This window comes from Rhinopithecus bieti, unplaced genomic scaffold (genome assembly GCF_001698545.2).
Source record: "Rhinopithecus bieti isolate Rb0 unplaced genomic scaffold, ASM169854v2 scaffold_23460, whole genome shotgun sequence".
Lineage (NCBI taxonomy): Eukaryota > Metazoa > Chordata > Mammalia > Primates > Cercopithecidae > Rhinopithecus > Rhinopithecus bieti.
Genome location: NW_016811040.1, coordinates 789,820 through 803,354, shown reverse-complemented (window position 1 = coordinate 803,354; position 13,535 = coordinate 789,820). Strand labels below are relative to the sequence as shown.

The 13,535-nt window shown below is 39.0% G+C and overlaps 1 long non-coding RNA gene across 2 annotated transcripts; it reads left to right on the top strand.

The window, feature by feature from the left end:
- The first annotated feature begins 365 nt into the window (after positions 1-365).
- On the top strand, positions 366-12,339 carry LOC108543082 (uncharacterized). 2 transcript variants are annotated; one of them, XR_001889454.1, is made up of 4 exons: positions 392-1,041; positions 2,056-3,185; positions 4,173-4,221; positions 11,202-12,339. It is a non-coding gene; the product is annotated as an uncharacterized LOC108543082 (long non-coding RNA). The 2 variants fall into 2 exon arrangements; XR_001889453.1 differs by lacking the exons at positions 4,173-4,221; positions 11,202-12,339 and having other exon boundaries at positions 366-1,041; positions 2,056-3,647.
- The last annotated feature ends 1,196 nt before the right edge of the window (positions 12,340-13,535 follow it).

Genomic DNA, 13,535 nt, shown 5'->3' with positions numbered 1-13,535 from the left:
TGCTAGATAAGGTAACATATTCACATGCTGGGAAAAGGGGGATGATTAAGATGTAGAATAATTAGGACTAATTGGGACTTGGAGGGGCATTCTTCTGCTGACCACACTTGGCTTCTAGAAGCCTACTGAGATTGACTCATTCCCAAAGATGTTCAACTTGACCATTTCTCAAGAGCATTGAAATGGTTCTAAAGGTAAAACATTTCTACCATGGTGAGGCAAATGAACAGTGCCCAGTAATAGGGCATCTTTAATTTTTGTTTTAATTTCTACACATTACCAGAAAAAAAATAATTACAGGAATGTTTTTGAGATTCTAAAGGAAGCCACTCAGTGCCAGTAACCATGGTGATGGAAATTCTGAGAAGAATGTTAACTTCCATTATGTGAAAGCAGATGAAACCAAAGCCTTGGCCCACACAGCAAACCTTTGGGTAGCAACGTGTTCTAGAAAAATGGAGCCTGAAGAGTCCAGATTGTTTTTTCTTGAAATATCAAGCAAGTCTGAAATGATTACTACCCATGAGATATTTTTTTTAATGGTGTTAGGTTTGGGGGTGTGTTAGATTGTTTTGCATTGCTATAAATGAATACCTGAGGCTGAGGAATTGGTAAAGAAAAGAGGTTTATTTGGCTCACATTTCTGCCTGGCGCTGGCGTAGTTGGCTTCTAGTGAGGCTTCATGAAGCTTTCACTCATGGTAGAAGGCAAGGTGGGAGCAGGCATGTCACATGGCAAAAGCGGGGAGCAAGAGAGAGGGAAGGAGGTGCCAGGCTCTTTTAAATTCTAAACTAACAGCAAGAACTCACTCATTCCCATGAGGAAGGCACCAGGCCATTCATGAGGGATCCTCCCTCATGACCCAAACAGCCACCACTAGGCCCTACCTCCAATTCTGGGGATCACATTCCAACATAAGATTCAGAGGGTGAAAACATTCAAAGTCTACCAGGAGGTGATGAAAGTGATATGACAACGTGAGGTTTATGTTACCTGGAAGGTAGCGGGAGGCAGAGCAGATGGTGGGAAGAAGAAAAGTGTGTATGTACCTTGGAGATAACGCTCACAGGAAAATCTGTTCATTCAAAAATATTTATTGAGCACCTCTGTATGAGAAAAGGCACTGTGTTAGGTGCTCTGGACTTGAGGATGAATTAATCAAGAAGCCTCTCCTGAGGGAATTTGCACTCTAATATTGAAGATAAGAAACAAATCATTCTTTGAGCGTAGGAGATGAACAGAACTCTCAAGAGCAGTGCTTCTCAAACTTTGTTGCCTATATGTCTTGTTAAAATGCAGATTCAGTATGTCCAGGGTGAGGCCTGAGATTCTACGTTTTTAACAAGCTCCCAAACAATGATAGTGCCAGCGCTGCCAGTCACAGGACCATGCTTTCAGTAGCCAAGATCTAGAGCAGCATTTCTTATACCTCATTGTGCTTGAGAATCACATGGGGAAATTGCACAAACGAAAGACGCCCAGGGCTCCTCCCACATATTTTGGTTATAATTAGCTACAGTGAGATTCTGGCAACAGTATGTTGTGAAAGCTTCCATTATGATTTTAATATGTAGCTAAAGACTGAGTACTGGTAACACAAAGCATTATAGCTGTTGAAAAATCTTGGTTGTTGGTTCTAAAAATGTGGGTCCCAGACCTACAATATCAGTAATCGTGGGGAAACTGGTCAGAAATGTAAATTCCTGGGCCCTGCCCCAGGCCTACTGAATCAGAAACTCTGGGGTGGGGCAAAAAAAAAAAAAAACTGTTTCAACACACTTTCCACATGATTCCAATGTGCAATCAAGTTTGAGACCCAGCAATCTACGGCAGCTGTTCCACACAGAGATGCACATTCGAATCAGCTGGAGTGTTTCAAACACACAGCTGTCCTTGCCTCGCTGTGGTGGAGTCCTGACTGAGATATTATTGAAAACATCCACAAGTAGCTCAGATGTGGCCCCAGACCAAGAACCACTGATGGAGGGTGTTGCCCAGAAAAATCATCCCCTTCTCTTCTCATTCATTTATTCATTTCTTCAACACATTTCACAGAGCAACTACCTAGTCCTCGGCATCAAAGAGCCCTCACTCATTTATAGAAGAAGACTAAAGAGCTTGGAAGTAGGGAGCAACACAAAATGGGGAGTAGACAAAGTATTAGGTATCAGCACAGAGATAAAAGACTCTGAACAGAGAGGACGGATCCAAGGGGGACAGCCTGGAAGCTGGGGACCCAGCTGGAGGCCAGCACAATCGCCTGGGTGAGAGGTGAGCCCTCCCTCCTCGAGAGGTGAGCCCTTCAGAGGAAGAGATGAGAAAAGGAGACCCAGGACTCATTACCGGCGGCTCTGGCTTGCTGTTCCATGGGCAGCCCTTTCTACCTGTGATCAATACATGCCTATTTAGCAGCATACTCACTCTGTCTCTCATTCTAGACCGTGCTTCTGCCCAGAGTTAATCAGGTTTTGAATGTCGGCATCCTGTCATTTCATCATCTGCAGATTCAGTGACCAGAGAGGAGGAAACACAGGGAAGCTTTATATTAATAAAGGCGTCGCGTTGAATATTCCTAAGGAACAGTCAAAAGTAAGCAGTTCATGTGCTTCTTTTCTGGTGACAATAATAGATTGGGCCCCATGCCTTCCCAGAGCTCCCGATAAGCAATTGGATCCAGTCTCCACTCCAGAACCTGAATGGACTGTTTGCTCAATACAGCTACTGCCAGCCAGTCAGCTTCATGGGACATGTGCCAAGAGGTCTTCCATTCCATTCTATCTTGAATAAACAAATTAGAGTCCCAACAAAAACTCTTCCAATGAGCCCTTTACTGAGCTAAATTCAACATACATCATAATCTAGGAGGAGGCACCAGAATGGAAAACTACTTTAAGTCACAGAAGCTAAAGGAGCAATTGTAAGTGTTTTCTACAAAGTATATATGCAGGATCAGCAGGCATGGGAAATGCACACCAGCCCCTGAGGGATTCTGGGCTGCCAGTGCATGAAGGCAGACTCAAGACTGTGGATTCTGGAAGAGGAATCCGCTTGAGAGAACATCTAATTCAAAATGCATCCATATATGGCTTAAAAGTCATCCAGGTTGTCATATCAGTGTAATGATTATTCACTAGAACCAAGAGCGTTTATATTTTGAAGATCAGAACAAGATTCCCAGCAAAACAGTAAGGGAGCATTTCAGGGAGCAGTGGGAATATGTGTGGAATGAAGCCAAATTATAAAGTCATTATTAGGATGGCTCACACCTGTGGTCCCAACACTTTGGAAGGCCAAGGCAGGAAGAGCCCATGAGCCCATGAGCCCAGGAGTTCAAGTTCAGCCAGAGCAACCATCAGGCTGAGGCAGGAGCGTCACTTGACCCAGGCAGGTCGATGCTGCAGTGAGCTGTCGCAGCACCACTGCACTTCAGCCTGGACAACAGAGTAAGACCTTGTCTCAAAAAAAAAAAAAAGTCATTACTTTAAAGGGCTTCCAAAGTCTATACAGAATGAACTGCAAGCAGCTCAAGGAATTACAAATGGAGCTCCATGTATTTATGCAAATGTTGAGGGCATATATTCATTTCAAAGAGTGTTTGGATCCTGCTGTATTATCAATGCCTGTCAGTATAATATAATGTTTAACACTATCTGGGTTTGAGTCCTGATTGCTACTAATTGACATGAGACCCTATGCAAGGTCCTCACTCTTCTCATCTATAAAATGGGAATAATAATAATAGTAACATCTACATCCTAAAGATTATTGAGGCCGGGCATGGTGGCTCACTCCTGTAATTCCAGCACTTTGGGGGGTTGAGGCGGGTGAATCACCTGAGGTCAGGAGTTCAAGATCAGCCTGGTCAACATGGCAAAACTCCATCTCTACTAAAAATACAAAAGTTAGCTGGGCGTGGATTACAGGCAGGTACTTGGAATCCCAGTTACTCAGAAGGCTGAGACAGGAGAATCGCTTGTACCTAGGAGGTGTAGATTGCAGTGAGCCGAGACCACACCACTGCACTCCAACCTGGGTGACAAAGCGAGACTCGGTCTCAAAAAAGATATATATATATTATTGAGACAATGTATTAATAGATAAGGTTATTAACACTGTATTGGACACACTATAAATACTCAATAAACTTTGTCTATTATTATTGTCCTTTCCAGGAAACTAGGGTTCTCAGCGTGTTCATGGAGGAGGATTACATGGGTCAGGGTAACACTAAAGACAATTTGTCAAGACATAGTGAACACAGTAAATTCTTCACTTAAGCTATACTGGTATTCAATGCCTGAACTCAATCAATTCCTTACTCTTTGAATATTAGAAAATAGCTGAGGGACTGCATTTTGATGATGTTGATCATGGAATCAGAAGAGACTAAATTCATGGAAAGACTTTCAGAAATTCCAATTGTTCATAAAATTATATAACTGAGTAAAAAATTAGAAATATAACATTGAGACTTGCAACAGAACCTGGTTAGACTTCCACATCAATTCTACTTCATCTTCCAAAAAAAGGCTTTCAGAGTCATTTTCAATAAAAATTAAATTTACTGAAGAAAATAATTTAAGCAGTTATATGAATTAACAAATGTTAAAGCCATAAGATTGTACAATTACCTTAATGCTGTCTATACTGGCCAAATAATTACAAAAAAAAAATTCCTTTTATTTATTCCATTGGCCTAGCTCATTTGTTAGAATATCCATGATAATCTCCTATAGCCTTCTTACCTACAGATTTTATGAACCTAGGAAACCTAGATTCTATCTAAAAAGATTGAACTCACAGAGGCAGAAAGTAGAATGGAGATTACCAGAGGCTAGTAGGTAGGGACAGTGGGGACAGGATGGGGAGATGTTGGTCAAATGGTAAGAAGTTTTAGTCAGACAAGAGGAATACGTTCTGGAGTTCTATTGCACAGCGTAGTGACTACAGTTAATCCTGTATTACATACTCAAAAACTGCTAAGACAGTAGATTTTAAATCACCACAAAAAGTAAGTATATGTGGTGGTGAAAACGTTAATTAGCTTGATTTAATCATTTCACAGTGTATATATGTATCAAAACATCATGTTGTATACCGTAAATGCAAACAATTTGTATTTGTCAATTACAAAATAAAACATAAACCTAATTTTATTTTATATACAAAATTAAACAACTGGGAATTTCAGAAGCAACATAATTTATATCTATCTAATAGGAGTTGCAGATAGGAAAAAAGATTGAATAAGAATGAGGAATAATGCCAATAAATAAACAGAAAAAGTTTTTCAAAATACATGTTTTCAAATTGAAAGAGCAGGTAAAGTATCAAGAAAGACGAAAAAAAAAAAGAAGACCAACATCTAGAATCCTGAGGTGACATTTCAGAAAATCAAAGATAAAAACAAAATCCTAAAACTTCCAAAGAAAATAAAAAAACGGCCGGGCGTGGTGGCTCAAGCCTGTAATCCCAGCACTTTGGGAGGCCAAGATGGGCAGATCACGAGGTCAGGAGATAGAGACCATCCTGGCTAACCCAGTGAAACCCCGTCTCTACTAAAAAAATACAAAAAACTAGCCAGGCGAGGTGGCGGGCGCCTGTAGTCCCAGCTACTCGGGAGGCTGAGGCAGGAGCCTCAGCAAACCCGGGAGGCGGAGCTTGCAATGAGCTGAGATCAGGCCACTGCACTCCAGCCTGGGTGACAGAGCGAGACTCCGTCTCAAAAAAAAAAAAAGAAAAGAAAAGAAATAAACATATAGATAGATAAGCAAATAAATAAACACATGTCAATCAGATGGTATTGCATTTCTCACTAGTAATATTAGGAGCAGAAAGACAAGAAAACAATATCTTGAAATTATTTAAAACTTATAATTATTAATTGATCTTTCAAGAATGAGAGAAAAATAAATATTTTCCAATATTCAAAGACTCAGAAAGTCTGTGATTCATGAGCCCTTTCTGAAACAGATGTATAGACAGCATGCCTAGAGGAAAACAGAACAGGAACAAAAAATGAACCTAAAAGATGATGCAGAATAACAGCAATCCGGAATCCCTCACCGCATGAGGGGTAATGAGGAAAGCATCAGAGGAAAGAAAGTAAAGAAAGGCACATGGCAGAGTTTTTTAATTGTTTGAGAGACAGAAACAGATATTCAATCAGAGAAATGTATAATTTAATGTGTGTGTTAGCAGGTTTTACTGGTTTTTTTACACAGTAGTAAATAGAAAGGTAGGCGTATATAACCTTAGGAAATCTTTCTGAAGCAATACACTAGCAACGGAAGCCATAAAAAAAAAAATAGACTGACAAATTTGGGTACGTAAGAATTTAAAACTCTTACGGGACAACAAAACTTCTAACAATGTTAATTTGGCAAGGAAGAGATAAGCTTCAGACTTGGAAAAAATATTTGCAAATCACATATCTGACAATTTGTATCCAGAATAGATAAAGAACTCTTAAAAATCAATAGTAAGAAATAAAACAACCCTATTTTTTAATGACCAAATTACTTAACAAATACTTCACCAAAGAGGGTATGCAGATGGCAAACAGGCACATGAAAAAATGTTCTACGTCATTAAACATTAGAGAAATGCACATTAAAATCACAGGAAGATGCCACTGCACTCTTCATTAGAGGAGCAAAATACAAAATACAACACCAGATGTTGAGTAGATGTAGTGCAACTGGAACCCATTCAGTGAAGAAGGGAGTGAAAAAATGGTAAAGATACTTTGGAAAACAGTTTGACAGTTTCTTATAAAGTTAAATGCACACTTAACAAATGACCTAGTAATTTCACTCCAAAGTACCCATAAGAAACAAAAATTTACTTTACCCAAAAACCTATACCTTGTGATTCATAGCAACAGTTGTCATAATAGCCAAAACCTAGACACAACATAAATGTCCATCAACACTAGAATAGATAAGGAAATGGCTGGGTGCCGTGGTTCATGCCTGTAATCCCAGTGCTTTGGGAGGCCGAGGTGGGAGGATCACTTGAGGCCAGTAGTTCAAGGCCAGCCTGAACAACATATTGAAACCCCCCCCCTCTCTACAAGAGAGAAAAAGAATAGATAAGGAAATTATGATATATTTACACGTAGAATACTAGACAGCAATGAGCAGAAATTGCCTACAACTACATGAAATGATATGGAGGAATATCTCAAATATAATGTTAAGAAAAAGAAGCCATATTGTATAATTTTATTTATATAAAATACAAAAAAAAAGCAATGCTTGAAAGGGATGATGGGTGGGAGGGTGCACAAGCCGGATGCTACTAATATTTAGTTTCTTCATCTGGGTGATGGTTAGAGGGGTGTGTTCAGTTGTAAAAATGTACTAAGGTAGACACTTAAGATCAATGCTTTGTCCTATTGTAAATTATACTTGAAAATGTTTAAAGAAAAACTATATAATGTAAGCCCCAGGAAAACCATTAAACATGCAAAATGATCAAACTACTAATATTTAGGGGAAGACTAAGGCAAACTAAATCATTTAATTTACCATTTTTTACCCATGATATTGGCAAAATCATAAAGATCAAAAAGATTAATGTTTTAGGAGTGCGTGAGAAATATATACTCTCACATGCTGTTGGTGCTACCCCAAAGGACTCAGCCTTCTTGAAGAGTAATCTGGCAGTATTTATCAGTGGGCTTAAGTATGCACGCCACGTGACTAAACATTTCCACTTACAGGAACCTGTTCCTCCTATATAAAGAGGCATGCACAAGACTGGCTGTTGCATCATTTGTAATACCAGAAAATTGGGGACCATGTAAAGTCCCATACAAGCAAAATAAGTTTTGGAACATTTATATTGTGAAATACTGCACATCTTCTATAGAGGATGAGTTGTATATAACATAAGACATAATTTTAGGCTTTTTTAAAAAGTATATCATAGAACAGTATATAGAATATATCATTTATTTGTTAAAGATATCTATACATGTAGATACAGTTTTATATATATATAAATGTACTTGGAATGTATAGAAGAGAGAAGCAGAAATATACTCCAGGTTGTTGACAGTGATTTTTTCCCTTCAGAAGGAAGTGAGAATGGGTGGAGGACAGGAAATAAGAGAGGTGCTTTCATGATTCATGCTCTAGGCTCTGCAGTTTCTGTACTGAATCTCTTACAATCATAACATATTCTCATATTATTAGTGAAATTTTAAAATGTTAAAGGGTATATTGATAATTTTAAAGAAAATACACTACAGAAAACACATAAGGTAGAAGTAAAACTAAACGCTAACAACAGTTAAGCTAAATTTAGTGACACTTGGTAGATAGTGCAAACTGGTTAATTGTAACAATAAGTAATCATACTCCCACATAAAATGTGGGCTGTATAATATAATAAACTCAACAATTGGCTGGTGAAAACAGACACAACCAAAGTATAATTTTTTTTTAATTTACAGACAAAAATTAGGGGGAAATCTATGGCAGGTACAGAGATTGGCATGTTGTGGCAAATGCAGCCAGCCTGTGGACGACAGTCATGATGCTTTAAAAGGCAATGCAGTGAGTCCAGAGCTGCAATGGGAACTGGGGCCATCAGCCATTCATTGACTACCTTTCCCTCAGCCTACTACTCACATATGTACTGTCTGCGTGGCCCATGTGGGCATTTGACTTAGGAGGCCCCAAAACTGTAAGAACATTATAAAAGTAGAGTTATAAAAGCATATTGGTAACAACCATAAAAATAATAATCATAATCCTAAAAAGTACCTAATGGTTAACACCAGTATCATAGTAGAAAGCATTGAGATGCCGGGACCGGTGGCTCATGCCTGTGATCCCTGCACTTTGGGAAGCTGAGGTGAAAGGATCACTTGAGCCCAGAAGTTCAAGACCAGTCTGGTCAACATAGGGAGACCCCATCGCTACAAAAAAAAAAATTAATTAACCAGATGTGGTAGTATATGCCTATAATCCCAGCTACTTGGGTGGCTGAGGCAGGAGGTTTGCTTGAGCCCAGGAGCTGGAGGCTGCAGTGAGCCATGATTGTGCCACTGCACTCCAGCCTGGGCAACAGAAAGAGACACTGTCTGAAAAAAAAAAAAAAAGCCGGGCACAGTGGTTCATGCCTGTAATCCCAGCACTTTGGGAGGCCAAGGCGGGTGGATCATGAGGTCAGGAGATCAAGACCATCCTGACTAACATGGTGAAATCCCATCTCTACTAAAAATACAAAACATTAGCTGGGTGTGGTGGCGGGCGCCTGTGGTCCCAGCTACTTGGGAGGCTGAGGCAGGAGACTGGCATGAAGTAAGCCAAGATCACACCATTGCACTTCAGCCTAGTGACAGAGCGAGACTCCATCTCAAAAAAAAAAAAAAAAAAAAAGGAAGGAAGGAAGGAAGGGAGAGAAAGCAGCATTGAGAGATGAAATCATCATTAAATAAGCATAGTAAACTGTAAATTAAAGAAAGCAAAATTCAACAATTCTGAATTATATGCCCCAAACAACAGATGAACATAACATATACAATTAAATGAATATCTGAAATTCAAGAAAAACAGGAATAGATTGAAATTATAGACCTAACTATTCCAATATAAAAACAGCCAAATGTACCAGTTTTGAGATTTTCCATCTGCCTGGTACCGCTCTGAGCACTTTACATACATTGTCTCATTTAATCCTCACAACTCCATGCAGTAGGTATTGTTATTATCATTCTCCCCATTTCACAGGTAGGAAACCAAGACCTTAAAAAGTTAAGTGACTTTGCCAAGAAAACTCAGCTAGTAATAGGTGAAGCTACGACTGAGACTCAAGTCTAACTCCACAGCCCATTCTCATAACCACAGTTGCCTCTCAATATGAAATAATCAGAAAGTTAATAATCAATCAATAATAAAATAATAGAAGACATTGCAGAGTTGATCAAGAAAATCAATCAGTTAGACAATGGAGAGAGGCAAAAGGTAGAATAGAATATACTTCATTTTTAAGAATATAAGGATGTTTACAAATTTACCATATTATGGATGAAGGTAGACAAAAAGAAGTCAGAAAGTCTAATATTTCACCATATTAAAACAATAAAATTAAAAACTAAAATTTCAATCAGATTTATGTCAGCTTTATTTATAATAGCCAAAAACTGAAAACAACCCAAATGTTCACTAACTGAATGGATAAGAAACTGTGGTGTGTTTACACGATGGCATACTATGCAACAATTAAAAAAAAAAAAAAGAGCATTGTGTGATACATGCAACACATGGATGGATCTAAAAAATCTGATTTTGAGCAAAAGAAGCCAGATGCAAATGACTACATGCTGTAAGATTGCATTCCTATGACTTTCCATAAATGGTCAAAACTATAGGGACAGAAATCAGACCAGCGATGCCAGGAGCCAGGTGTAGGAGAGGAGGTTGACCGCCAAGGGGCATGGGGAACTTCATACAGAGATGTAAGCGTTCTATGTCTTGATGGTGGTGGTTGCCACAAATTTTTTTTTTTTTTTTTTTTTGAGACGGAGTCTCACTCTGTCACCCAGACTAGAATGCAGTGGCGTGCCTTGGCTCACTGCAGCCTCTACTTCCTGGGTTCAAGCAATTCTCTTGCCTCAGCCTCCCGAGTAGCTGGGACTACAGGTGTGCACTGCCACGCCCGGCAAATTTTTGTCCTTTTTTTTTTTCTTTGAGATAGAGGCTCGCTCTGTCACCCAAGCTGGAGTACAGTGGCATCATCTCAGCTCACTACAACCTCTGCCTTCTGGGTTCAAGCGATTCTCCTGCCTCACTCTCCTGAGTAGCTGGGATTACAGGGGCGCACCACCACGCCTGGCTAATTTTTGTATTTTTAGTAGAGACGGGGTTTCACCACATTGGCCAGGATGGTGTTGATCTCCCAACCTTGTGATTCGCCCACCTCGGCCTCCCTAAGTGCTGGAATTACAGATGTGAGCCACCATGCCCAGCCAGTTGCCACACAATTTTACACATTTGTAAAACCTTATTAAACTCTTTGGTTAGAAGAGGTAAATTTTTATTATATATAAATCACATCTCAGTGAACTAGAGTTTTTCAATGCATGCAGAATATAAAATCTCCACATCATGTAAAAAAATGTTAAGTCCCTGAACACTTTCTACATCAAGAAAATAATTCTGTGCCTGGTGTGATTCCGTCCTGCACAGCTGTTCTCTGGAGCAGTAGTTGTTTATCTCCCTCTGCCTTCTCTCTCACCGAAGTGTACGTCACCACTCCATGGAAGATTCAGTGGACATGAAGACAAGCCCCCTGTGGCCCCAGAATCATCTTTTGGTTGTGAACTAAAGGCCGACAAAGATGATCAGTTTAGGGTGGATAACGATGAAAATGAGCTCCGGTTATCTTTAAGAACGGTCAGTTTAAGGGCTGTGTAAAAGATGAATTGCACATTGTTGAAGCAGAGGCAATGAATTATGAAGGCAGTCCTACTGAAGTAACACTGGCAACTTTGAAAATGTCAGTACAGCCAACGGCTTCCCTTGGGGGCTTTGAAATCCCATCAGCCATGGGATTACAGTTGGAGTGTGGATCAAGGCCAGTGCATATTAGTGGGCAGCACTTAGCAGCTGTGGAGGAAGAGGCAGAGTGAGAAGACGAAGAGGAGGGGGATGTGAAACTCAGGTACTTAATGTGTCTGGAAGGCAATCCTCCCCTGGAGATAGAGGCAAGTTTCCACAGAAAAATGTAAAACTTGCTGCTGCTGATGGTGATAATTTTGATGAGGAAATTGAAGAAAAAGCTCCAGTGAGGAAATCTATATAAGACACTCCAGCCAAAAATGCACCAAAATCAAACCAGAATGGAAAAGACTCAAAACTATCAAGACCAAGATCAAAAGGTCATGAATACTTCAAAAAACAGGAAAAAACTCCTAAAAATCCAAAAAGGACCTAGTTCTAAAGAAGACATTAAAGCTAAAATGCAAGCAAGTATAGAAAAAGCACATTGAACAGTCCTGGACAATACTGCAAAATTAAGTCCAAAGATGGGGACAGAGGAAAGAGACAAATACAGTCCATGCTGAGTATCATCAGCCATCCAGACTGAAGTCTTCTGTTTTAATCCGAATCCCCTTTCCTGATATGCCAGCCATGCTCCTTCCAGGCTGGAAACAAACTCACTCTTGATGTCCTAAAGCACTTTCTTTTGACAGCTGTGATTCTGTGAACCTAGCCCCTTGCTTTCTGTTACTTGTGCATTTGCCTCACCTCTCTGACCATGTTTTAATCACTTTTGGGTCTCCTTGGCTGCTCAATAAATATTTGAATGAATCAAAAAAGAAAAGAAAAAAGAAAAAAATCCCTATATTACAGAATATTTTGAAATGATATTTCTGTATTATAATTGATGGAGTACTCCCATAGCAGTGCTTAGAAGAACACTCATTTTTCCAAATTAAGGAAGAAAAAAAAAAACACTATAAAAGCAAAGCCTTTATCTGTTAAGAAGCTAAAGTGAAAAGTCAAAAGAGAATAGTAAAATGAAAATAATAAAACTAACAACATAAATGAACAAAATGCTTATAAAGTTGAGTTGAGGCTGGGTGCAATGACTCACGCCTATAATCCCAGCACTTTGGGAGGCAGAGGCAGGCAGATCACTTGAGGCCAGGAGTTCAAGACCAGCTTGCCCAACATGGTGAAACCCTGTCTCCACTAAAAATACAAAAATTGGCCAGGCTTGGAGGTGCATGCCTGTAGTCCCAGCTACTCAGGAGGCTGAGGCAGGAGAATCGCTAGAACCTGGGAGTCTGAGGTTGCTGTGAGCAAAGATCACTTCACTGCACTCCAGCCTGGGCAACAGAACAAGAGACTCTGTCTTGAAAAAAAAAAGAAAAAAAAAATTGAGTTGGTAAATCAAATTAATAGTTGGCTTTTTAAAAATTAATAAAGTTGGGGACATGTTCCAATTAACAAAAAAAGGAGAATTGGCAAATTTATTAAAAATAGTAAAATATGGGGAGATAAATTATAAAAGGGAGAAACAGCAAATTTATCAAAAATAATAAAATGCAGGGAGAGAAATAAGATATCAGCAATGGAAAGAAACAACTATTTTAAGTAGGGATGATAATATTCTAAACTATGTATGAATAATTATCATTATCAATACTCTATGGATAGCTGCTAAAGTATTAAACACTAAAATGAGTCATAGCAAAACAGAGAATACAAATGCACAAATAAACTAATCACAGAAGTAGAAACAGTTATAAAAAGTTTATGCCCCCCTTCAAAATGGTACTAATGAAGTCACTTAAGTATTTTCTTAAATTTTCTAAAAACAATTTACTCCGTTGTTACTACCAAAACTATTCCAAAATAGAACAGCATATAACTCAATTGATTTTTATGAGGTAAATGTGGTTTTGATCACAAAACCTAAAGACACTAACAAAAAAATTAAATGATAGCTCAATTCACTTGTGAACTTTAAAAATTGAAAATAAAATCTAGGATACAAGGTATAAGTTTACAGAA